At 39.6% G+C, this 22,752-nt stretch overlaps 1 protein-coding gene across 2 annotated transcripts in view; it reads left to right on the forward strand.

Moving 5' to 3' along the window:
* Window positions 1-1,261: 1,261 nt before the first annotated feature.
* FBXO34 (F-box protein 34) overlaps window positions 1,262-22,752 on the forward strand; it is a 369,578-nt gene continuing 348,087 nt past the window's right edge. The window contains exon 1 of one of the 2 annotated variants that reach the window (XM_044074419.1): window positions 1,262-1,354. The gene's annotated coding sequence lies outside the window, so the exon portion shown is untranslated. Of the gene's footprint in view, window positions 1,355-1,402; window positions 1,474-22,752 lie in introns of those variants that run through there. The other variant, XM_044074420.1, reaches the window with a different exon arrangement.

The raw sequence follows: 22,752 nt of genomic DNA on the forward strand, positions 1-22,752 counted from the left end.
TGCATGACGTAGATGAAATTTCCCTTTCTTCTAGTATTGTGGGATCTCAGAGTTGGAATACAGGTTCATAGACTAGTACCAGGCTAACTGCCCTTGTGGGCTATTTTAAGCCTAGCCAATTACCACATGGGATTATAAAACCCTGCACCTTATATCTGTAAAGTAAATGCCTAACTATTATGCCAACCTCCTACACTTAATTTTAACAGGGATGTGAGAGATGCAAAAACAATTTAACAGGGATGTGAGAGATGCAAAAAAAAAATACTCACGTTCTCTGAATTGCCTTACATCAATAATTCTGTTATTCGATATATTTTACATGGGACAATGTGCATTTTAACAGATTACTATAAACTGTATATAACCTATTTATTTGGTTTGGTTTGTTTACTGGGGTAATGCACTGATCAATGTTCAGCAAATATAGGTTCAGCCTGGGTGAAATACAAAGCATTCCAGAAAAAAGGCAGACATATAAGCAGCAACGTAGTTCAGATTAGTTGAGAAACTGCATATGTAAATTCGGGTAAACGAGCAGAGTGTAGTGAACAGTTTAAGCAGTCGTATATTATCATCAATGTAAATTAGCATTGAGATTCAATATATATATATATATATATATATATATATATATATATATATATATATATGTAAATAAAAAAACTTAGAATTTTTATATTAACGACAAAAGCACAGAAAACAAAATAAGTTTTGTTAGGGCAGTGCAGTCCACATCTATTCCGAGACCGCGCAACAGTAAGGGAAATAATAAATTCCCTTACCAAATTGTTCACCTTACCGAGAAGTACCATATCTGAGGCTGTTTTATGTGTATTTTGGGGGTGGTGTGAAAAATGAAATGTGAGCTATCAGCCCCTCATATGAACTGTTAACCGAATGGGAGGGGAAGCAAACTACCGTGCGTGCTCTACAGCCTTCCAAAGTGAACTTCATGACAATCACTGAGTTAGACGAAAAAATCTAGGTGGAGTTGGGGCGCCACAGGGAAGAAGCCAAATTCAAACGGCTACCAAACATTGGAGATCGGGGAATGCTTAGTCTACTGTTTGTTATACTTCAAACATGTACTTATTATAAGATTCTAATATCGTTAATTAGAAACATTTTGGTGATTAAAATATATAAAATACAAGCCAACTAAAGTAATTTCACAACTGTACACAAACACACGTACTCTTCGACGAACAGACTCTTATATTTCTAATTTACCTTTAAGTTCCTGGAATAAGTTACATTCGGTGTTACGTCACATCCTGGGAGGTTATTGCAAATCGGAAGTTGGAGCTGTAGAGGAAGGTTGGTGTTAGAATCGTTCACTCAGGCTGAAAAGGTATGAAATGTTATGTTTATATATGTCATTATGTCTTTTTAGTCATACATGAAGTTTTAATATAAATCTAGTGGTAAGGTGTGCAAGTGTTTCTGCTTGGACCTAAACATCACCGGAGGGTGGGCCTGTTTGTCTTGTTTTTACAATTCAAGGGTTGTATTGCTAGACTGAAACATAATACAAGTTAAGAAAGCGTTTTACTTGTGTTGGTAACTTATTTTTTTACGTGCATAGGACCATACATTACTGCTTACTTAGGAGGCTTTGGAATTGTTTTCTAGTTGTTTGTGTGCGTGCTGGGTTGTGATGGTCATACGTTACAAGAGAAGCTCGCAAACGTCAGGCAGCCTTAGACTACATGTACGCTCATTCCTGCACATTTGAGTGTTTAAGAATGTGCAGTAACTCAGGTTATACTAATGGTGATCTAGTTCTCTTCAGCTATTGGGGTTTGCAATAAATACAAAACACACACACCAAACGCATACGCCAGGCTTCCTTAATTTTCTGTTTTTACGCAATTTGTGGTGTGTTAACAACGGTCCGATCGTTATCACAAACTGCAGGTCTCTGAAATTGAGCAGCGTGCTTTTGTTGTACAAGTGTGTATACTTTTTAACTGTTGAGAATGTTGAGTAGAAGACGTTATACCTTGTTCTTTGGCTTAATGTTATGCAGAAGTTTAACCGATATGTAATGCATTTGTCAAGTAAAATGTTACCTGCCATGTACGCACACGAGCATCCTTTAATTCATTGTTTCAGATAAATTCACTGTTACTGTTGTATTTGCTGTGAGTTCAGATCTTAGTGATTCGTGTAACATGCGTTATTCAACTTTTATTTTGAATTTTTGAGTTTATCTTTGATAGTGTGTGTTTGTGGGCGCATACCAAAATATCAGTATCAGCACCCCATTTCATTTATTTGCTTGGGATCTCGATGTTGTGCAAGCTGTCACCACTTGTAATTCATAGCCACTTTTCCGCAAGTCTCACGTCTTCTCTGGCCGGTTTCATCCTTTACCTACTTCCCATCTTTCTGAAGTTTGCTTTACCGAACAGTGTTGTGTTTTCTTGAATATGTGCCCAAACCACTTTAATTTGTGAAAAATGAGAACGTCGTACTACCTGTCTCGTGCACTTCATCTCAATCCCCTCAAGCTTTCTCATCTGCTCAGCTATCTCTAGGCCCAAGTTTTTGCCATAAAGAAGCACTGGTTTTGTCGATGCTTTGTACACTGTATATTAGTATTGCTTTGGTAGTCTTCTGTCATAAGTTACCACTGCCACATTTTGCTAGTTGGTTTCAGCTCCTCTGATTCTAGCTATGGCCTCTTCATTCAGATTTCCATTTTCCCCAGCCACTTCTCCCAAACGCATGAAACTGTTAAGCCTGTTCCACAATTTTTTCTCTCTCTTTTAAGCTTTCTGTGATTTCCCCCATTCATTGTCATGACTATTATATTGTCTGTTTGGTTTCATACCATGTGCCATCAGTTGTGCCTTTTAGTCCATTATCATGCTTGTAGTATCACATCGTCAGCATACAGCATATTTGTTCTTTCACCCGCAGTCTGTTTACTGACTAGTCCATCACCGCTGTGAGCAGTAGTGGGCTCTGATCTGGGTCCTGAGGCATACCCATTTCCTTTTTGGAGCCTCTCTGAGTCCAAATACTGTTTCTGCTTTTGTCATTGTGCCCTGTACATAACCTTCATTAATTCTACCGTTTATTTTCAGGACCTGAAGTCATCACAGAAATGCCCAAATCAGATTTTGTGAGACTTGTAATTTTTTTTTCTCGCCATGTCTAGGAATGCAAAGTCAGGTTGGCTATATAGCATCCTGATCTGAATACAAAATTGATATTTCATATTTGTATTGTTTCTCTTTATGTAGATGTTCCCGTGTTTGTGTCTGTATATGCTTTAAGTGTCATGATTCTCTGTTAGGGTTTAAGAAAGCAGTTTTTAGAATGCTTTTTCAATGAAGCAGCCTGTAATGCTTTATGATTAGTGGACAAGTGAATAATTCACCAGTGGAATACTCAACAGTAGTTCTTGTTGCAAATCTTCCATTTTAGTTTGCACACTTCCTGTAAACTCCATACTTGGTTTATGTTTTATACGTAGTAATTGTGCATAATGTAGATAGTAAATGTGTGTGTGTGTGTGTGTATATTTATAGAGAGTGAGATAGATACTGTGCTTGTGTAAAACTAAAAATGTATATATACACACACAGACGTCATTGGTTCACTTCACTCGGATGAACTGACAATTCATTAGAGGTAAGTGCTTGGGAAGTTTGTCAGGGGCACACCTTGAGTGCTCGAGTTGTCAAAAGGAAGAAGATTTTGTGTGTGTGTGTGTGTGTAAGATACATGTGCAGATTTAGTTCATAATGCTGAAGCCTTCAGTTATGCCAAACGTTTTGGTATTAGGGGTGTGTGTGTGCACCCATGAGTATTTGTGAGAGAGATGAGTGTAGCCCTTGTGTGCTTGTGTATCTTGAGTGTCCTGTGTAGTGGTGGTGTTAAGGAAAGGATCTCTACAGTAAAACGTAAGATTGGCAAACATTAGTAATGTTTCTTTCTTAGGTGGCGTAAGCCAGGGAACCTTGTTGGCTAGGCTTACTTAGGCCCTTGGGCCGATTTAGCCTAGTACCTACCTACTTATGGTGCAGGGGGGCTTTTCAGAGTGGGTCTGAATTTGATGTTAGGGTTTTTAACTAGTTGCAAAACTAAACTTTTCATTTTGAAGTCAATTTTGATGTTTTGCTTTTTTCAGTAATCCGTTGGTTTACTTATTATAATAATTAGGTGATGGATACTTAATATAAAGAGGAGAATAACTCTAGTTGATTGGTCTTCAGTATAACCAAATGTATGCTCAACACTAGTTTAAACTATGCATAAATGTGAACAAATACCTATTCATACCTTAGATGGCCTTGCTCTCCTTTCCTTCTTTCAATCCTTCAAGTCTACCTTAAGCCTGCTTTTCTCACTTCGTATTGCAATTCCTGTTTGTATTGTTCTTGTTTACCTTTAATTTCTGAAACTATTAAATTATTGTCCTATAACTTGTATCTATTCTTAATCACTGCTTTCATGTTTAAACTGTATTTATTGTATTATTTTTAAAGACTAATATTATTATTGTTAAAAATGTTTTGTAATACATTGGAATTTTTTGCCTCAGGCCACTGAAATGTCAATACAATTAAATTAGTTTGCATATTCTAGTAATTGAGAGTATTAACTGATGTCAGGAGATAAAACAGTAAACAAGAACAAATTTTGCTAAATATATGGATGGACTTGCAGGTAACATAGGTCCATATGTTTGGGCATAAATACTTGATGGAAAAATCCAGTATTCAAGAACACTGTCTAACCTGTGACACAGACATGCATTATTATAGAAAGATTACCTGGCAGGACATGGAGATCGAATTGATTAAACTAAGAGGACTGCCTTACACATTAAGAATCTGTGAAGTACTTGAGGTAGTGCTTTTGCAGTAGTGCTTTTATTGGTCTATATTTGTAGTTGTGTGATTTGTGGTAAATATTGTCCCCCTCGAAAAGTTGTCAGGAAGTAGTGCTTCAGTGGCTTGGTTTACTAAATTAATGTCTATATTAATAGACTTGATAAAAATTGTCTGCATTTCGTGCTGTGCATCTTTGCCAAACTTAGAGCTTTAGCAGACTAGATACATCGATTTAGGTAGGTATGATAGGTATTCCATTTATAGGTAAAAATAAATTTGGAAATATTATGGGCTGACAGGGGGAGCATGTTTCTTTTGGGTGGCAGCAAAAGTATTGCAGATTTTTGTTCTTGAAAGTAGAGGTGTCATACACTTTCAAATGCCCACTCCCCTATTTTTAAGTGTTTTAGTCATTATAGGTTTCATAGGTTCATACTAGGCTATCTGCCCAAGGGCATTTATAAGCCTAGCCCATAGTTATGTGGCTTTCGCCACCCCTTTAGTTTGAATAAAAACTATGCCTATCATTTTTCTGTGCCTCTGTCAAGCAGTGACACTGAATTATTGTTGTTGATAAACTGATACTTGTGTTTTGGTTGTCCTGTTCCTCTGTTTACTGGTAGTTTAATTTTGGTGTCCAGAAATTGAGCAGGCTAGCCATACAGTGAGCAGCAAAGCAAAGGAGTCTGTCTGTAATTCTGCATGTTAGCCCTTCCTGCAACATAATGGGCCAGTAGACATGCAGACAGCACTAATGTTTTTTTTTTTTTTTTTTTTTTTCCAAGTCCTTCCTGTTTGCCTTTCTGGGCTTGTGTGATCAGAAAGGTCAAAGTACAGCTTGCAAAGAAGCCTACCACATAAACATTCAGCACAGATATTTAAAAAAGCCCTAAAGCATTCAGTCTCATTCATTCCAGAAACATCACCGCACCCTCTCCAACTGCAGGTAATAATACCGTCCGCATTGCTCCTATGGATTAATACAAACGATTCTTTACTAGCTCAAAGACCACTCCTTACTACCCATATTGATCCCTACAACACAAGCAACTTCTCATATTTTCACCTTTAAACCTGCACCAACTTCCATCAATTTTTTTCTCAACCTAAAACCATGCACTTTGGCCATTGATATATTGAATTTATTAAAGTTGCTGCATTGCATTAGTTTATCAAGTGTCTTTCCTGATCGAGTTCTTTCAAAGAAAATAATATCCCCACTCTGGGGGAGTCTTTAATCATGCACCTACATCAAAGGGGAGAAACTTAGAGCTTTTCAACTACAGACTCCTAACTGTACTATTCTCTTTCAAAAATCTAGGAAAAGTAAATTCACTCAACTGTTTGCCTGACAACGCCTCTCCAGTACTCAAACTGATCTCTGCCTATGTGACAGCACAGCTGCAACCCAAAACTGTTGCCTACAGGCTGTTTAGTCTAATCTAGTATCTTCTCTATTCCTCAACTTAGCCAATGCATTCCTCCCTATTCCAAGGTATTCAGCATGGTCTCCACTAAAAGCTACGCAAACAACTGCTGTCTTCTTCCCTCACTCTTTTATGTATCATCAGTTCTACTGGATGTGGTGGTGCAGTGGTTAGTGTTGCCGCCTCACAGCAAGAGGTTCTCCGGTTCGATCCTCTGCTGGGATTCCTTCTGTGCGGAGTTTGCATGTCCTCCCTGTGGTTGTGTGGGTTTCCTCTGGGTGCTCCGGTTTCCTCCCACATCCCAAAGACATGCTGTAGGTGGATTGGACACTCCAAATTGGCCCTAGGTGTGTGTGTGTGTGTGTGTGCGCGCCTTCTGTGGAATGTTGGGAGCCAGGTTGGCAACCCAACACCGTAAAACTCCACTGCCAATCATGAGTGGACAGGTGATCCGCTGAGGCGACCCCTAACTGGGAAAAGCCGAAAGGAGAAGTTCTACCTCGGAGATTTAAAAAAAAAAACTTGATACATGCTGCCGTAATACAGATAAATAAATTTGCTGTCAGTCTGTAGCAAAAATACATCACTGCTTATACCTAAAACAGCTAAAACTGGGTGGAACTACCTATTCTACACACAGCTCTTTACAGCCCATCACCAACATCAGAATTGTCCAGCTTTATATAATACCCTACAGCATTATTTATCAACTCAAGCATCTATGCTCAAGCTCACTTTTTAATTATAATTAGGAGTGCCATTCTGCTCCAGCTAAAATACAAAAGTACTCCTAAACATTGCTAAACAGCAACCATTTATGTGCATAGGTTCACAGGATGATACTAGGCTATTGCCTGGAGGTCCTTATAAACCTAGGGAATTTCGCCCATGTCTGCACCTGTTTCCCCTGTCCAGTAGCGGCAGTGGTGGGATCCCGGTGTGTATTTCTGTTTCCCATCCAGTTGTTCTGGTTTCCTCTTAAGAGGGCTAGTTGAGATACTCTGCTTGACATGGAGAAGTGAGTCTATCCCACAGATGGAGTGTTTGGGATATAAATCTATCCCACCAGCAAGTTCTGTTAATGTCACAGACCAGGTTGAGGCCTTGGGTGCGGGTTGCACAAGTGGAGCTTGACTTACAGATATGCAGCAACTCCATCAAGTGTGGGTCTGAGATGGTCTTGTGTGCCAGACACAGGTCACCTCTGAGCATCCTATATTGAGACTTGAGTAGATGGACAGGGCTTTTAGCCTATCTGTATAGAATAGGTGTTTGAGACCATGGATTTTCTTGGTCAGAAACACGTGTGGTCTCTCCAGCTGCTTCATGTATTTGGCAAGGTACATGCCGAAGGGGACATTGTACTCTGTAATATGTCTGATAAGGGAGGAGTAAAGGGATGTTATGACCTCCTTGTTCCTGGATGTAGTACCCTTACTTATGAGATGGGCCATGTAGAAATTTGTCTTTTTACAACAGAGGCAACGTGCCCAAGTCCCTCATGACTGATTGCATGCTTAGTATGCTGCTGTTATGTGATATTTAGTGGGGACGACATTTTTTCCCCAAAGGAGATTATGCATTTCTTGGTATCCAGTTTGAGGATATGTTTCTGGCACCAGTCATTAGTTTGGGTAAGGCCCTCTTGGAGGTTGTTCACATTACTAGGGGAATTTAAGATGGCACCCAGCTTGCAGTCCTCTGCAAGCTTGGTCAGCCACAGAGCACTGGGTTTTGGCTTGCACCTCAGAAAAGTATATCCCAAACAGTAGAGGCCCCAAGACCGATCCTTTGGGTAAGCTGCTTATTACATGTCTACTTCTACAGGTGGCTTTCCCTATTTTGGCTGAGTGGGTTCTATCAGTGAGCTAGTTAGCTACCCATTTGATAACATACGAGTTGATGCCCAGCTGGGAGAGGTTTTATCTATTATGCTAGAGAGGGGAATAGTGTTGAAGGCTAGCTCAAGGTAGGCTGTGTGCACAGTCTTCACCTCGTCCATGGCTTTAGTGACTGTTTTGAAGAAGTCGGCCAAGTTTAACAGGCATGATCTCCCTTTGAAAAAAAAAACTGTGTGGGGTTAAGTGTTTGGAAGTCGCCAATGTCTTTGTTTTATAAGGTCCATGATAATGCAGTCCATGGCTTTGCAGATCAGGCTAGTTAGGCTGATGGGCCTGTAATTGCCTGGGTCAGTGGACCCCTCCACCTTTGTGTAAAGGAATGACAGTGGCTGTCCTCCGTTCGGCTGGGACGAAGCTGATGCTTAGGCTTTGGTTGAATAGGGTGCCTAATGGAGCTGAGCGTTCATGCCTTGAGTTCATGTAGGACGCAGCCAGGGGTGTTGTCTGGTCCCATGAAGACTGTATTTTTTCCTTTGAGAGGGCATTTAAAGACCTGCTCCCTGGTGATGAGGGGATGGGTGCAGGTGCTGAGGATGTCCTGGTTTACTTATGGGGGGGCAGGGAGGTGAAGTTTTCACTGAACCTGTCTGCCAGCAGGTTGGCAATATCTACGTTGTTTGTGTATGTGGTGTTGCTGACCACCAGTTCAGAGCAAATTTGTGTTACCTTTGAGATTGCGGATGTATGTGAAGAAGGCCTTGTGATTGTCCTTAGTGGATGTGGTCAATTTGGACTCTGTTAGGCTTAGATGATTTCACCAGGGGCCTTATTTGCTTTTTCAGACAAAGGAGAGACTGCTTCCAACGTGTACCTGCTCCTCCTTGATCCTAGACAACACCTTTTTTTCCCCCTATTTATTGCTGCTGTCCACCAGACACTCTTGCTCTTCCTTGAGTAAGATGACTTGGGCCTGTCTGGTATTGCTGAGTCTCGTACAGCTGTGTATGTGCTCGTATAGCATTTTTGGTGTAGGCTTGGACATTCGTGCTAGTTCTAACTGAAGGGACAGTAGCTGTGAGGCTGCTTATACCTGCTGTCAGGAGATTGTAGTCGGCTTTGGAAAGTTTTTTTTTTTTTTTTTTTTTTACCCTGACCGGGGAGGGGGGGGCTCAGAGGAGAAGATGGTGACTTCAACAGTGATTGGTTTATGGTCCAATCTTACAAAGGAGGATGACACTGTAGGGGCACTACAGTGGCTGCTCATGTTGGTTAGTACAAAGTCCAGGATCTTTTCAACTGGTGTGGGGATGTTGACCTGCTGATCCAATGCCCTGGCATTGTCAAAGTCAGGGAATCTCTGGGTGTTCATGTTTGGGCTGGAGTAGGTCTTCCACTATATGATTGGGTAGTTAGTCACCCAGGATCAGGGTAGAGGGTTGAATCTTGATGGATTCAAGTAAGTCCAGATAGGTGGAGTGGTTGTCCTGTCATGTTTGGGGGTCTGTAGCTAGCTATGATTTGAATAGGTGTTTTAATCAACAGTTACCTGCACTTAGTGTTTCCTGTGCGTCATACTGTTTGACCAGCCTGGTATGTGTATGTCTTTGACTATTGAAACTCCCCTCCCATCGCTTTGTAGACCTCCATTTGTGGTCTGAAAGCATGGTAGGATGAGTAACCTGGTAAGGCTGGGGTGCTCTCCTCAGCTTTGAACCAGGTTTCAGTGACTGCACAAAAGTTTGCATCCTCCAGGGTGAGGAATGTGTGCAGTTTCATGTTAAGACTCCTACTGTTTAGCAACATTATCTTTAAATTTCATTTAGAAGAATTTTTCAGATTGGTAATTTTCATGACTTTGCAGAAAAAGGAACCTTGGGGGAGGCAAGAACCTTTCCAGAAGCCTGAAGGCCAGGGGAGCCAGATGAAGGCAGTCTCTGGCAAAGCATTGTGGTCTGTCAGTCGTGTCCTCCCAGGCTGTCAGACGCTGGATCCCCTTGGAATGACATTGCAAATTAAGCCAGTTAGGCAGTCATTTCTGTTTGCATTGAGGCATCATTTTGGGTGACTGTAGAATGCTGTTTAAGAAGAGACATACCTGCCTGGACACACATTCAGCGAGCTCAATCGTGTCTGTCTTCATACAGTCCAGAGAGGTATGTCTCAAGTCATTCCCACCAGCATGGACTATGACAGATTTATAACAATATGGCGGATTCTAGCATCTGACAAGTAAGTTACCATGGCTTTCTCCTTGTCGAGCCTGGTGATGGGCACGTCTGTGTGTCTCACAATAGTGTCCTATGACTGGTATGTTTGGTTTGTGTTGCTGTGGGCTGTGATGTGCATGTGTGTTTTGCTTTGGAGGTCTGTTTTGTTGAGAACCTCCATATGTGTAGAAGTGGTGTACATGTGTGGGTGGGGGTTAGAGGTGTGGTGTTTGCTTGCTAAGCACTGTTACTGTAAAGCCACCAACTGACTACGTCTGCTAACAAGTCTATACAGTCATGGAAGTGCCAGTCTGTCTCCCCTTTTTCTTACTATCTCTCACAATACTTTTTTTTTTTCCCTACACCTGTCATTTTTCTTTTTTTATAAATAGAATATGTTAAGCTTACTTGCATAATGATTTTAGTGTCACTGTGCAGAAGTTTAGACTAACTACAGCAGATCCGCATACATATACACTGCAACAGGTCAGGAAATGAGAAAAAAATGGTGAAATCCTGGGGCAAGCCCACTTCTTGATCAAAGTGTGTCCACAAAATAGATGTCTGCCTGAGCCACACCAGAGAAAGTGCTGCTCCTGTATATTGGTCTTCACGAGTTTTGTTGTCTTGCGATTTATTTATTTGCAAAATAAGTTTTCATGCTTTTTATTGGTTTTGTGTGTAGCAGCATTCTTGTATGTTATAGGTACGTGTAGTAATTAAATTACACATAAAGGAACTACTCCCCTTTCAGGATTCATAAATTTTCATAAGTTTGATTGTGAAGTTAACAGCCTACTCTCCTTCAGTTTGCTAGATTTGCTGTAATGTAATGATTCTGATTACATTTGGAAGTTTGGTCCGTAATCTTGGAAGGTCCTCTCTAAATAGCTGTTACATTTTATTTTGTCTGTTTTTGGTATTAGATTGCCCCGTATGATGCTAGCTTTCCAGTGCCGCATTCCAGACCTAAAGTATAGTCCTGGTTCTGACATGTTAAGACCATCACAATACACTGTATGCAGGTTGATAGTAGGCAGTCAGTCTGCCGACTTCTACATGCCTAGCAAATATTAAGACCGTGACCAAGGATGAGAATCAAGCCATGTACCTTGTGAATGTGAAGTAAGCATCTTAACCATTACATCAACACCCAAGCCCTAGTTTTGCTAATCTTGGCAAATCATATCTAGGAACATGGAAGAGGTGTACCAGTGTACCATGCAGATTATGCCAGCACAAGGAAGAGGTGTACCATGCAGATTATGCCAGCGCAAGGTTATGTTAAGTAATATGTTATGAATTGCTAAGTATTTTGCACAACCTGGGTCACGATGCATCCAAAGTAAAGAGTGGGAGTTAATCTGTCTTAATAGCACACCATGCATATATGTGTTACACAGTGCCATTTTTTTTCCAAAGACTACAAGTCCTCACCCACCCTGCCCCCTTAATTATGACTTCAGTGAGGAAAGCACTGGTGTTGCCCCCCCCCCCCCCCATGCAGTAATAACAACTTCTCCACCAGTCTCCCCATTATGCAGTATTAACACTCAGTTTATTGGTCCCACTGACATGATCACAAATCCATCCTCGGCTGATCCAGAAAGGCCAGCAGCTACCGCAGTTACCCTTCTTGTATCAGAGTGGCACATTGGTAGTCGTCATCTTGTTTCCAAAGTGCAGTTTAGTGCAAAACTAAAAACTAAGCCCTTTTTTCTTTGGGAGGTAGGTTTTAGGATGGTTTCGCCTTTTGTGTCTGAGTTTACTGGGGATTGTTGGTGGGTTTGTCATTCAACAATGCACATATCTTTGGGGTGCAGTCAGTGGTGTTGCTCTTGGCTGCCTCTGTAGATCAGCCCGCGTTCATTTGAATGAACTGTCATCATCATCATCATTATATACAGAGCACGCCTATATGTGTTGTCATTTTATTACCAAGCAGCCTGCAGCCCTTTTGTGTGTAGTAATATATTTTACTGTGTACACGGAGTGTAAAGATGACCCCTGTTTTGCATCTGCACGTGTAATTTACTTGAGTGCCAAGACTGTTTTGTGTAAATCATTTATTTTCTTGTACTGCTTTCTGCCTTCCTGCTTCCAAAGGCTTTGGTTCTACTTAGAACAATCTTCCAATGTCTGAATAAGTAGGAGTTTCATTTGGGTATCCCACCACAGCTGTTATAGTTCATTAGGGCACTGGCAAATAATCTGGACTTGCTCTATATCCCTTGAGCAGTAAAATAGTAGTAAAGCTTAAAAAATGATGACGTGTATAGAAAACTGTGAAGTTGTGGTAAAGGGTGCATTCACTGCTTCCTCTCCATTCTTTTTCATTGCTGACAGGATGGTGATTGTGACAGCTGAGTTTTAAAAAAATTTATTCAGTAAGCAAGAAAACATTGGTCAGCCCTCAATAGTCCTGGACTTAATGGTGTACTGATACGTAGTAGAGTTCTCTAGGAGTTCAGTTGAACAGATATTCATGGTGGTTTGCCTAGTGTACCTGATCTTAAACTGTTTGCAGCCATGCTTCTAGTCCAAACACAGCGATGTAATGTGTTAATGCTCTGACGTGCAGCATTAAGGCCTGTAGTGAAATGGGGGCAAGAGTGCTTGAGATGAGGCTCCCTTTAGTGTAATGGATGTTAGACCACCAATTGTGTTTTTATCAAGTCTGTAACATGCAAGCTCTCAAACAAGTCACCAGTTTTTCATGTGAGCAATACTCGTTCTAAAGAGTAAGATAAAACTGTGAGCTTTGGCCACAATTAGTGCCATAGTACATAGCGGGTTATCTGTGTTGAGGTCGTTTACCTCTAATTTTGAGTGTGCTGGTGTATTCTCTGCATCAGGGATTTTCTGTGGGAATAAAGTGACTGCCCATTTGCTGTGATTTGGAGGGGCTGCATGATTTCAGTGGGCTTGCTTGATAATGGAAAACGGATGGTTTTGAAATGTAAAGGCATTAGTTTGTATGGCTAAGTATTTCACACAGAAACATGCGTGTGTGTGTGTTAATCTAAGTCTGGTCAAGTTAGGTGAATAGGCGGCCTAATTCGTAGCTAATAATTTAGTGTGAATATGTGAAGAATACTAATGGATCCTTTAATTAGTCCACCAAAAAATGGTTGAGTGTTAGAAGGTATGGTGTATTTGTTCTTATAAGGTCTCTACAGTCAAGGACAGTTTTCAAGATTGCAGCATTTGGTATATGTTAGGATGCTTTTTTTTTGTGGTAATCTACACTAAAGTTCAAGATGGTGTGAGACTGAATAAAATGAGGCACCAGAAGAAGGGATGATTTGGAGTTCTACTACAGCTGAAGGGGGAAGTGAGCAGGGCAGTAGTAGAAATGTACAACTAAGACAGAAGCAGTGAAGACACTGGAGAGTTCGTTGGCAGATAATTTTATATGTGAAAAGAAAGGATGGACATTTTTGGGAACATGGGACTGATCCTGAAGGTACAATAAAAGTAAGCAATCCTTATGTTTGGACATGACTTGACTCACTTTAGACTCCCCTTCCGAAGTTTCACATGTTTGTGCTTTCTGCTGCAGATCTCTGTATGCAGTTTCAGAAATGTTCAGCAGTCTTGTTTACAACATCTTAAACTTCCAAGTTTTTCTAGTATTGGTCAGTTTCAAATCCAGTATTTAAAACCAAGGACGTCACGAGAGCTCTGAATGCCTTAAAACACAAATCCAGAGGATCTGATGGGTTTTTTGGTACAAGCTGTAGTTTTTCCCAAAGCGAAGTATGTTTATCCAGTCGGCTTTTCACCTTACCATGGTTGGAGATAGAGCCGGGCAGACTCCTGACTGCAAGTTCAACTTTCCTTCAAGGTTTTTTGCAATTTTGGAAGTACTTAAAGTTTATTTTGCACCTTCTTAGTCAGTGTTATTTATTTATTTATATAGAACTGACAATAATGTAGCATATGAATTAACCGTTCTTCCTTTTTATAAATAAAAATATCTGTTTTCTGCTGGATAAACAGTTTCAAATACTGCTTTCTTTCAAAATACTAATGAAATAGCTACTCTACAAACTCTCCATCTATTCCAGAGATTGAAATCTCACTGTATCCATCCCGCTGAGAATACTTACCTGTTTTGTATGTGGAATAAGAGTATCCGCCACACGTTATGATCTAATGCCATGTTCAGTCAGTTAAAACATTGTTTTATTTTAACATTAATGGGCTGTGAGTGTGTTTTTGAACTGCTTGGTATATAGACATGGGTTATGAGACTTCTCTTTGTGGATTGTAGGAATAGTGTGAGTATGGTATTTGCATCTTTTCAGACCACAACATTGGATTATCACTGAAGTCAAAATATCTGAAGCACTAATATAATGAGGGTTTTTTTTTTTTTAAACAGAGGGGTGAAACGCCACTTCCTCCAATATATCAACTTGGTGTTTGCACATCTGTGGGGAAAGGGCAAATACTGAATGAGGAAAAAAGTTGTTCTGCCTATCTTTTGCATTCTGCTGTTTTTACATTGTTGAGTCATTTAGGCACAAGTAAGTGTGTGTGTTAGATGGATTTGTAACTAGCTTACTTTTGTTGTTGTTTGTCTTTTCGGCTTTTCCCGGTTAGGGGTCGCCTCAGCGGAACTCCGGTCCGTAATGATTGGGAGTAGATTTTCATGAACGCCGAGGTGCCAGCTCGATGTTCAACCAAGGCATGCCCATTTACGCATGTCTTTCGAATGCCCACCCAACTGCAGGGAGGACAGGCAGACTCCACACAGAAGGCACTCCTCGCACTCCAGCCGAGAATCGAACGGGAGAACCTCTTGCTGTGAGGCAACAACATTGAAACTGCTAAATGCTTGGAAAACAGTTATGCTTTTTCCATGAGTTTGTGTTTTTGGCAGTGGTTTGTTACACACGACTTGATTTGAAGTCATATTTCAGTAGCGACTAATAAAGAGAAATTCAGTTTCAAGTAGACCCAAAGTCCCTACAGCAATCCAAACCATAGAATAATGTCTTTGAACCAATCCTGTGCGATGGTAGAATAGAATTTATTCAGATGATAAGACTCTTCTTTACCCTGTACTAGTTATGTACATGTCTTGAGATTGTAAAACCTTTAGACGGAATGTCTTTTGGTAATATTAGGGTTATGCCCAGAATGCATCTTGTTGCATTCCTCTTTTGATTTCTAGAGTGGTATAGGGGGTGAGAATATGATTTGGATTTTAACTGCCCTACTAAGTGCTCCGCGGGATGTTGTGATCCCAAGGACTTCAGCGCACGAGGCCTGTCTGTCCACTGTTGCTTTTAGTAAGTCCTTGTAAATTCATACTCATTACTTCAGTAATCTGTCTCTCTGCTTCAGCCTTTGTCATCCTGTTCCTTTGAAGTTTATTTGAAGTCTGTTAGCTTGGGTAAGAACATTAGTGTAGGGCTCTTCATGCCTGTCCCAGTCCATAAAGCATTTTAAAAGTGTTTATACTTAAATGTATAATGCAGACATCACCGTTGTATATTGGTAAACACAGTGTGCAAAGTCTTTAAAAGTTGTCTCAGTAGTCTCTTAACAGCATCATTGCCTTTTCAGTGATTTAGTTGCCAAAATCTTTTTTACTGTCATCTTCCAGTGAACAGTGTGCCTTTATGTTCTTGACAACATGCTGTCTTTGCCTTTTTATTGTATCCTTCAGTTTTGCATTAACATTCCTCTCAAGACATTGCACATATTTTAATGTTAAGACTGCTGTCCCTGTTTGCAGAGAACTTGAGTGCAGAAGAAAATAAAATCTGCCACTTTGCACTTTTCTCATCTACATGCAAATGGTTGCTAGGGTTAGATGGCATAAAGATTATGTTGAGCAGAAGAGAAAATCTTCCATTTTTGTACTAGCTGCTTTCGCTTTCATCGGACCTTTCAAGTCATCCTTTATTTCAGTCATCAGAGTGGTATTGTATACATGTTTGAGGTTAATATTTCTCTTGGCAATTTTTAACACCTTTGCTGAATTACCACTTAAGACAAAAGCAAACGTACATTTATATAAGAAAACTACCCATGTTAACATGTTCACAAATACAAATGTACCTCACACACATTCTTTTATGCCTCACGCACATTCTTTTATGCAGTTATCACTGATATAACATCACATAAATTGTTCAATTTCTGCCTTCCCTTGAACCTTACTTTTCCTCCAAATCATTAGTCTGCATGTGTTGTTTCCCCCAGTTCCTTTTTTTTTTTTTTTTTTTTTTCCTGTATAAAATCTTCCTACCATTTTCTGAAGATCCCACTTCCAGTTCATTTACCTCTGTTAACAGTATTCACTTCTTCAAATACAGTTGGTTTGGACTTATGATTTCCATGTTCTAGTAATCGCTGTTTTTTTTTGCAGTCACCAGAATTAAACTTAAGGCCTTACTATGTCCAGGCAGTTCAGGTCTTGTGTCTCGTCTTAAGAAGTAATTTCTTTAGTTAAACTCATTTGTTCGCCCAATATTTCTGAGTACTTTGTAGGGAATTTTTTTAAAGCCTATCAACTTATTACATACACAGTATTTATGTTCGGAGTCTGCTTGAGGTATAAAAATGCCCATGAAAACATTTCCTAGCAATAGTCTTGAATCTTCTAGACTCTGTTGCATATTTGGAGCCGTACATATATTCTTCCTTTTTCCTTGTGAATTGCTTATCCAATCTCTTCCCAATCTTTTCTAACCTCATCTGATTGATTCCCATAGTTTTTGTGCAATACTTTATATGCCCTACTAATTATCCCTTTAACATCCACTTCTATTCTAGATTCAAATAAAAACTCTACCTGGGCTGGTGTTTCACTTAGGATCCCCTTATTCCTTTCTCTTTGCCTCTCTGATATCAGTTGCCGATAGCGAAGGCAGTCTTTAGCGTGCAACCCAAATGTCTTTTTCGCCTCTTCCCTGTCTATTACCGCTCTCTATTTGCTCCCAGTACCTTGGTTCCTTTGCCTGTTTTCTCCAGTAAATTCCAGCCCCCCCCCCTTGCCTGTTCTCTGTACCCCTTATGGCAGTCATCCCTGTCTGTTGGCAGAATCTCCATTCTCGTGTTGGTTTAATTCTTGGAGTACTTTATGCTGCTTTATGAATATAATGTCTTGTATGGCTGCTGCTGTTCTCCTTAAGGTTCTGTATCTAAAATCCCATTCTTTAATTTCCCCCCTGCTTCATCATCTCTTTCCACTTTGAGTTTTTTGCTTGCAGTATGTATGTTTGCCTTAACTGTGTAGCTCTAAAATATCCCTTCAAATCGGGTAATCCTAAACCTCCTTGTTCTGTTGGAAGTATCAAATGATCCCGCTTGACCCTTATCCTCTCTAATTACTGCTCATAACTTCACCTTTGGCTGAGTAGATTTATACACAGGTCGGGCATATTTTTTTAAAGGGGCTTAATTTCCACCGCTTGTGCCTTGCTATCTGTATCTATAAATAAGAGCTTCCAGTTTCCGTTTTTGTGTTCTTTTTTGTTTAGTGTCTTCCCACATATATCCTTAGCTGCTGTAATAAGTCTTTTTAACCCATACTCATAAATACCACTTTTTTATCATGTCCCCATAAATGTGGATATTAAATGGGCGTGCCTTCGTTGAAGGTTGAACGTCGGGCTGGCACCTCGGCTTTCGTGAAAATCTACTGCCAATCATTAGCGGACCGGAGTTCCGCTGTGGCGACCCCTAACCGCGAAAACCGAAAGACAATGACCACAACCAAATCAATTCATGCGTGGTTACATAGTTTGCAGCCATAGTCTTTGTTTTGTCTTGAAAACTGAAACTGTCTCAAAATGTTCCACAGTTCTGAGAGATCCCTTTCTGGTTTTATCAGTTTGAAAATATCATCTGCAAATAAAGCCACCTTTACTTGCCGTCTTTACAGCTTTGATTCTAATGTCTGTTTCATCTAGCTCTGCATTTCACCTGATTAAGTGGACTTTTAAGAAGCATTTGCTTCACTCCTTTCATAGTCTTAACATATATTTTCCCGTCTATATTTTGGAAATACATACTTTGAGCCTTGAGCACTCTTCTGTGTTTTTTGGCATTGTTACGTAACCTGACCTTTTCTAGTCTAATGGCTACTGATGTGTGTTCCAGAATTTGTGTAGCTATTATGAAACACTGTTTTGGCATCATTTTGCAGGATTTTAGACAGCTAAGCTGGAAATCGTTCATCTCCTGCAGTCTTGTCTTGTTGTCAGGGTTGTTCTAGGGCCCATTTGATGCCTCTCCTGGGATGTCTGGTAAAGGAGAGAACATGCATGCCATTGTATTTTTCAGTTATAAGGTTCATAGGTGTATACTTGGCTAACATCCATAAAGGTCTTTTTAAGCGTAACCATGCGTCCCGAATCTCTGACAAGTTCTGATACCCTAGATAAGTGTAAGCAGGGACTTCAGAGATGAAGCATTTACAGACAGGAGCCTGGAAGATGAACCATTTACAGACTTCCTGTGTCCATTAGTGACATGGGCACCAAACCAGGGATTATTTTCCTGTTGATTTTCTTAACTTGGGTCATTTCTAATATTGGACAGTCTATCAACGTTTTAGACACTAAAATAGATATTCTACCAACAGGGGGGGTTTGTTCAACCATTTATAGAAAAGACATTTATAGAAATAACTTTTTGGACTTTAGAAGCCGACATCCCTTTTTCACAAAAAAGAACCTAGTTAAAGGTCGGTTTATTCGTACTTCTAGAATTGTTAGTCACGGTAATGAATTCGTGTTGCAATGTGATAACATGTGTTAACTATCCTCACAGTGTAGTTGAAAATTTATTTCAAGAAGTAGCTTCTGTTATAAACTCCAGATATCCACCTATTTTGTTTGGTTTTGTGACACATGCTAGATTTTCTAATAACTTGGACATGACTTAAGCTTCCTGCTTCCCATTTCGAGGGACATGGCCCAGATCAGACACATCATTAACAACAACTCGGACTTCTTACCTGATTCCCCACAGTTACAGAAAACATTTGGACCTGCACCGGCCTTTACTTTTAAAAAAAAACAGGAATATATGCATGCATCTAGAGAACAGGGATAAACCTTTTTTAATCCACCCTATTCCTGCTACTACTGATGTTGGTATGTTTTGTTGTAACAAATGTATGGTGTGTCCATACATTTTTAAAGATCTGTTAAAACACTGTAAATATAATGTAACTTTTAAAAGGCACATTTTCTGTCATTCTGTGTCAATGATTTATGCTGCAGTCTGCACAGCATGTAATAGTTTTTACATTGGTAAAACCTCTAGAAAGCTCTCAGAATTAAAGACCACCTAGCTGCTGTTAGATCTATTAACTTGAATAATGCTTTAGCAAAACGTAGCATTGTGTGTAATAATTTCCACAAATTTCAATTTCTAGTGTTAGAACAAGTAGATTCCTTTTTTGGAAATGCAGACATTTCTTGAATAGAGAGCTTAAGTGGCAATTGCTACTTAACGCTGAAGTATCACCAGGTTTGAATGAAACCATTAATGTAAAATGTGCCCTGAGATGGTTTAATTCATAACAGAGCTCTGTCAGCCTAGTCCTACTAGTTCATTTATTATAGATTGTGCTTAGTTTAAATATATCCAGCCACTTCTATTGGTTACTGTAAATATATACATAGCTATGGTTCTATTGGTTACTGTGCAGTGACATGTTCCTTTTCAGCTTATGTACTATACACGTTTCACTGTCTCCATGTATTCTGATGTTCTTAAACATAAAGAACTAAAGCTTTAAGTATCTGTTTTGAGCCTCGCGTGATTTGCCATTTATTTGCTATTTACTACTACAAAGTTTTATTGGTTTGAAGTTTTGAATATATATAGTGGCCTTCAGTTTTGCGGTTTTTAATGTGTGTGTACGTGTGTGTGTATATTTTTTTTATATATATATATATATATATATATATATATATATATATATGTGTGTATATATATATATATATATATATATATATATATATATATATATATATATATATATATATATATATAAATGAATGACTGTGCTGCATGTTTGAGACTACCTTACTTTTATGTACAGCTCATATGACATAGCGGTAAATCACTGCGACTATGGTGTGCAAGGTCCTGGGTTCAAGACTTGCAAAGGCTGACTATTTTGTTGCTGGGTAGAACAAGGGCTGTTGGATACAGAGTGACTGAGGCACTTTTAAACGGTTGTAAATGGGTTTGCGCAACGGTAAGTAATGCTAACTTCCGGTTAAATATGCTTACAGAGAGTTGGCCTCATAATTGCTTATTCTGTGTAGGCATTGCTTACCCCCGTACAAACAAGCTTAAACCCGCTTAGTACTGCTTAAAAGTGCTTACTCCCATGCTAATTTGTTTAAAAGACAAGAAAAGGGGGCAATAGGAAAGAGGTTTGCAATGCTTAGCGTTGCTTATTTTTAATTTTAAACACTATTTGTTGTATGGCATGGATTTATAATTCATTACATGTTATAAATTTGTTTAGTATCCCTGATTCATGTGTAAGTATACTGTATAGGACACTTGTGTTTATCTGGGGATTTCACCACTTTATTACAATGACAGCTCACAACCACGGTGGTGGTGCTGCAGTAGCGTTGTCGCCTCAGAGTAAGACGCTGTCCAGTTCGATTCTCAGCTAGAGCGTCTTCTGCGTGGAGACATGCGTGAATAGGCGTGCCTTCGTTGAAGGTTATGCATCAGGGCTGGTAACTCGGCACGTAAAAATCAACTACCAATCATTAGCAGACCGGAGTTCCACTGTGGCGACCCCTAACCAGGAAAAGCCGAAAAGACACAACAACACAACATTACAATGACGGCTCACATCTGGACTTGATGCAGTACTCCAGTTCACAAATATATGTTTAGTAGGTTGTACATACAATAATTGTGTTTGAATTGCTTTCACATGTAAAATGAGAATTTGCTAGAGTGAGGATCGAACCGGGAATGACTGTCCACAAAGCGTATGCTCTAACCACTACACTACAGCAGTACTGCTTCTGTACTCCTGCACGGAAGATTAGTGAATCCTGGGGGCTGGTTCCCCAAGCTGGAACACAGTTTCTAAGATTTATGGAGGTGCTAGTGGGCCTTCACAATCTAATTTACCAGTGGAAAAGAATAAAGGGACACATTTATCCCACAGCAACTGGAAATGTCCTTGCAAATAATTCTGTTTATAGATTCACAGAAAAAAGTTCACTATTAAGTGCACTCTGTCCTGTAGCAGAGTTGTTATGGATTTTATTTTGTTAATCCAGGATAGATGTAGAAATTTAACACAGGGAGAGGGTTACATCCACTTTCTGGATACTGAACAAGAAAGAGGCTCTGGAACCACTGCAGAGTTTACTGAACTTTAAGGTATCAGGGATGAAACAAGCTGGCATGAAGCACTTAATATGGGTAGATGTGAATTCTCTAATTTGTAAGTCAAAACGGTGAAGCCATGCATATAGTTCATAACTCCTGGCACAGAACAGAGCCCCAAATGGAAGGAGATGAACTGGTAGTCACAGCCTGTCATACAGAGGTTAAGTAAACAACCACAAATCTTGTGGATAGGAATGCAGGCATATCTGCAGTAACCATAAATATATTTCCATTAAACAGCAAGTGCTGTTAGCCTTAGAGTCATAACTTTTTTTTGTTTTTTTCTTCAACTCGTATCATAGCGAGATATCCAAAAAAAAAAAAAAGCAATGGAGATTTTCCTTCCTCCGTTGCTACCTCTGCAGAGCAAAAAAAAGTAATAATAAAAAAAAAAAAAAATCAGGAGATGTACTAATGGAAAAGGTCTGGGCAACTGGGCCTTTTTTCTGTTGGTATATTCTCAGATTTACAGTGGGCATGTTGGTTGGGCTGACCAATCGGTGTGCTCGTTTTTGAATATTAATGGCCAGTCATTATATAATTATTTTTAAAGCACGACTGTCCAAGAGCTGTTTACTTACAAGTAAATGCAAGGGGATTTCATCTCTTGAAGTGAAATGAATATGCCCTGGAACTACTACTACTGCGCAAAATTTTGGGTTTCATAATGGCACTACATACAGTGTAGTTTGTGTTTGGGGTAGTAGTGAAAAAGTTGATGGCATGGAATGTCATGGGTTACTGTTGTAAAGTTCATGTTGATCCTCGATTTTGTTGGGGCTTCTGATGTTTGTAGAGGTCCATTTTTTAAAGCGAATGTATTCACCTGCTTTACTGTAGCTACATAGTTTGCTTATGGCGGAATAGAAACATTTTCACTAGAAAAACACCTGCAATACTTCAGGACAGGTGGATGACATTTGACATTCTCCATGTTAATGTTTTCTCACAAGCTTGTCTAAATTTCTGTGGGGAAAAAAACTAAAAATCATTATCCTAAAAGAGCATCTACTATTTGCTCATG

This window comes from Protopterus annectens, chromosome 6.part0 (genome assembly GCF_019279795.1).
Source record: "Protopterus annectens isolate FY-2018-M chromosome 6.part0, PAN1.0, whole genome shotgun sequence".
NCBI classification, from domain to species: Eukaryota; Metazoa; Chordata; order Ceratodontiformes; family Protopteridae; genus Protopterus; species Protopterus annectens.